Raw genomic sequence first — 5,284 nt, 5'->3', positions numbered from 1 at the left:
AGTGACTCTTATAAGGTGCAAAGTGACTCTAATATGGTGAGAAGTCACTTACATGATTAATTATAGCCAAAATGTAGCCCAAATTGACTTGTAGGAAAGGGGTACCAAGAGGTGGTTAAAGGGTTTTTAATTGCATGTACATGATGTTAACTTGTTAATTTTATCAATATATGGGGAAAGTGACTCTTATAGGGTGCAAAGTGACTCTAATATGGTGAAAAGTGACTTACATGGTTGATTAGAGCCAAAATATGAAATAAAATTAACTTGTATGAATGTGGCATTAATAAGTGGTAAAAGGATGTCAAATTGGATATATATGATGTTAACATGTTAATTGTTGTATATATGGTGGAAAGTGACTCCTATAGGGTGCAAAATGACTCTAATATGGTGAAAAGTGACTTACATGGTTGATTAGAACCAAAATGTGGAACAAAATTGATCTGTATGAAAGTGGAATTTAAAAGGATGTCAAATCGGATGTATATGATGTTAACATATTAATTGTACAAATATATGGTGGAAAGTGACTCATATAGGGGGCAAAATGACTCTAATATGGTGAGAAGTGACTAAATGGTTAATTAGAACCAAAATGTGGACCCAAATTGACTTGTATGAATGTGGCACTAAGAGATTGTAAAAGGATTTCTAATTGCATGTACATGATGTTAACATGTTAATTGTACCAATATATGATGGAAAGTGACTCTTCTAAGGTGCAAAGTGACTCTAATATGGTGAGAAGTCACTTACATGATTGATTAGAGCCAAAATGCTGCCCAAAATTGACTTGTAGGAAAGGGGTACCAAGAGGTGGTTAAAGGATGTTTAATTGCATGTACATGATGTTAACATGTTAATTGTATCAATATATTAGGAAAGTGACTCTTATAGGGTGCAAAGTGACTCTAATATGGTGAAAAGTGACTTACATTGTTGATTAGAGCCAAAATGTGGAATAAAATTTACTTGTATGAAAGTGGCATTAATAGGCGGTAAAAGGATGTCAAATTGGATATATATGATGTTAACATGTTAATTGTTGTATATATTGTGGAAAGTGACTCCTATAGGGTGCAAAATGACTCTAATATGGTGAAAAGTGACTTACACGGTTGATTAGAACCAAAATGTGGATCAAAATTGATCTGTATGAAAGTAGAATTAAGAGGTGGTAAAAGGATGTCAAATCGGATGTATATGATGTTAACATGTTAATTGTACAGATATATGGGTGGAAAGTGACTCATATAGGTTGCAAAATGACTCTAATATGGTGAAAAGTGACTTACATGGTTAATTAGAACCAAAATGTGGACCAAAATTGACTTGTATGAATGTGGCACTAAGAGGTGGTAAAAGGATTTCTAATTGCATGTACATGATGTTAACATGTTAATTGTACCAATATATGATGGCAAATGACCCTTATAAGGTGCAAAGTGACTCTAATATGGTGAGAAGTCACTTACATGATTAATTAGAGCCAAAATGTGGCCCAAAATTGACTTGTAGGAAAGGGGTTCCAAGAGGTGGTTAAAGGATAGTTAATTGCATGTACATGATATTAACATGTTAATTGTATCAATATATGGGGAAAGTGACTCTTATAGGGTGCAAAGTGACTCCAATATGGTGAAAAGTGACTTAAATGGTTGATAAGAGCCAAAATGTGGAATAAAATTAGCTTGTATGAATGTGTCATTAATAAGTGGTAAAAGGAGTTCCTGTCCCTGGTGCGTCAAAAAGTTGATTAATGTGCGAACTGAGGTGACTCAAAGAATCCAATTCAAAATCGGTGCCGAGTCAAAATTTAAATTATGGCATGATCCATGGATTAATGGTACACCCTTGTTCTCTAAATACGGTAATAGCATTATATCTATCATGGAATCGACTTCTATGGCCAGCATTCAATCGTTTATTCGAGACGGACTTTGGCATATTCATCCCTCGAATCATGTTTCTGCCATTGAGGTTAGGAATGAAATGCTGGGAGTCAGATTATTTGCTCGAGATGAAATTCTATGGGAAAGTCAACAAGGAAAAGAGGTTAACATCTCAAAAATCTGGAACTCTATTCGCAGAATTGGGCAACCTCCACCTTGGATATCAGCTGTTTGGAGTATTTTTTCGATTCCAAAAAATTCATTCTTTTTTTGGCTGGCAATTCAAGATAGATTGTTGACAAAAGAGCGTATGAGTCCTTTTGGAATGTATAATGATGGCAGATGTATGCTATGCAATGGTCACAATGAAAATGCTAGTCACTTGTTCATGGAATGCGGGTATGCAACTCAGATCCTTCAGGCCTGTCCTGTTACTCTTACGAGGGACTGGAGGGATTTTAGGCAAGGAAATTTCCTAGCAAACACAGAGAACAACATTAAAAGACAAATTGCCTATTTTATATTGGGACTACAATATACTATATATGGCAAGAGCGGAATAGAAGAATGCACAGCAATGGCAACAATCGAAGCTCCAGGGTGCTGCTTTTCATTATCAAAAGAGAAGTGAGAGAAAACTTATTTTCTTACAAGCGTTTTCACAGGGCAGTGGAAAATAATGTAAATCTCATTACCCTATTGTACTAGAGGAAAGGATAGAGTAGAATTCTTAGATATTAGTTTTGGGCTTCTGTTTATTTAAAGAAATCATCTTTAAATAGAAGTAAAGCTAGTTTTCTCTGTTCTGTATCAATGACTTGGCATTGTTGGGAGTCTGTTCCTGATCTTTGATGCTCTAGGGTATACCCTAGTATTTTGTATTTTTCTTTGTTGGGTTTATACAATTATTACTTAGCAAAAAAAAAAGTGGTAAAAGGATGTCAAATTGAATGTATATGATGTTAACATGTTAATTATTGTATATATGGTGGAAGGTGACTCTTATAGGGTGCAAAGTGACTCTAATATGGTGAAAAGTGACTTACATGGTTGATTAGAACCAAAATGTGGAACAAAATTGACCTGTATGAAAGTGGAACTAATAGGTGGTAAAAGGATGTCAAATTGGATGGATATGATGTTAACATGTTAATTATACAAATAGATTGTGGAAAGTGACTAATATAGGGTGCAAAATGACTTTAGTATGGTGAAAAGTGACTTACATGGTTACTTAGAACCAAAATGTAGACCAAAACTGACTTGTATGAATGTGGCACTAAGAGGTTGTAAAAGGATTTCTAATTGCATGTACATGATGTTAACATGTTAATTGTACCAATATATGATGGCAAGTGACTCTTAAAAGGTGCAAAGTGACTATAATAAGGTGTGAAGTCACTTACATGATTGATTAGAGCCAAAATGTGGCCCAAAATTGACTTGTAGGAAAGGGGTACCAAGAGGTGATTAAAGGATGTTTAATTGCATGTACGTGATATTAACATGTTAATTGTATCAATGTATAGGGAAAGTTACTCTTATAGGGTGCAAAGTGACTCTAATATGGTGAAAAGTGAATTACATGGTTGATTAGAGCCAAAATGTGGAATAAAATTAACTTGTATGAAAGTGGCATTAATAGGCGGTAAAAGGATGTCAAATTGGATATATATGATGTTAACATGTTAATTGTTGTATATATGGTGGAAAATGACTCTATTGGGCGCAAAATGACTCTAATATGGTGAAAAGTGACTTACATGGTTGATTAGAACCAAAATATGGAACAAAATTGATCTGTATGAAAGTAGAATTAAGAGGTGGTAAAAGATGTCAAATCGGATGTATATGATGTTAACATTTTAATTGTACAAATATATGGCGGAAAGTGACTCATATATGGTTCAAAATGACTCTAATATGGTGAAAAGTGACTTACATGGTTAATTAGAACCAAAATGTGGACCAAAATTGACTTGTATGAATGTGGCACTAAGAGGTGGTAAAAGGATTTCTAATTGCATGTACATGATGTTAACATGTTAATTGTACCAATATATGATGGAAAGTGACTCTTATAAGGTGCAAAGTGACTCTAATATGGCGAGAAGTCACTTACATGATTGATTTGAGCCAAAATGCGGCCCAAAATTGACTTGTAGGAAAGGGGTACCAAGAGGTGGTTAAAGGATGTTTAATTGCATGTACATGACGTTAACATGTTAATTGTATCAATATATGAGGAAAGTTACTCTTATAGGGTGCAAAGTGACTCTAATATGGTGAGAAGTCACTTACATGATTAATTAGAGCCAAAATGTGGCCCAAAATTGACTTGTAGGAAAGTGGTTCCAAGAGGTGGTTAAAGGATGGTTAATTGCATGGACATGATATTAACATGTTAATTGTATCAATATATGGGGAAAATGACTCTTATAGGGTGCAAAGTGATGCCAATATGGTGAAAAGTGACTTACATGGTTGATTAGAGCCAAAATGTGGAATAAAATTAGCTTGTATGAATGTGTCATTAATAAGTGGTAAAAGGATGTCAAATTGGATGTATATGATGTTAACATGTTAATTATTGTATATATGGTGGAAGGTGACTCTTATAGGGTGCAAAATGACTCCAATATGGTGAAAAGTGACTTACATGGTTGATTAGAACCAAAATGTGGAACAAAATTGACCTGTATGAAAGTGGAACTAATAGGTGGTAAAAGGATGTCAAATTGGATGTATATGATGTTAACATGTTAATTATACAAATAGATTATGGAAAGTGACTCATATAGGGTGCAAAATTACTTTAGTATGGTGAAAAGTGACTTACATGGTTACTTAGAACCAAAATGTAAACCAAAACTGACTTGTATGAATGTGGCACTAAGAGGTTGTAAAAGGATTTCTAATTGCATGTACATGATGTTAACATGTTAATTTTACCAATATATGATGGCAAGTGACTCTTAAAAGGTGCAAAGTGACTATAATATGGTGTGAAGTCACTTACATGATTGATTAGAGCCAAAATGTGGCCCAAAATTGACTTGTAGGAAAGGGGTACCAAGAGGTGGTTAAAGGATGTTTAATTGCATGTACGTGATATTAACATGTTAATTGTATCAATGTATAGGGAAAGTTGCTCTTATAGGGTGCAAATTGACTCTAATATGGTGAAAAGTGACTTACATGGTTGATTAGAGCCAAAATGTGGAATAAAATTAACTTGTATGAAAGTGGCATTAATAAGCGGTAAAAGGATGTCAAATTGGATATATATGATGTTAACATGTTAATTGTTGTATATATGGTGGAAAGTGACTCCTATTGGGTGCAAAATGACTCTAATATGGTGAAAAGTGACTTACATGGTTGATTAG

The sequence above is a fragment of the Apium graveolens genome, unplaced genomic scaffold (genome assembly GCF_009905375.1).
Source record: "Apium graveolens cultivar Ventura unplaced genomic scaffold, ASM990537v1 ctg4663, whole genome shotgun sequence".
Taxonomy (NCBI): domain Eukaryota; kingdom Viridiplantae; phylum Streptophyta; class Magnoliopsida; order Apiales; family Apiaceae; genus Apium; species Apium graveolens.
This window is presented reverse-complemented; position numbering follows the sequence as displayed.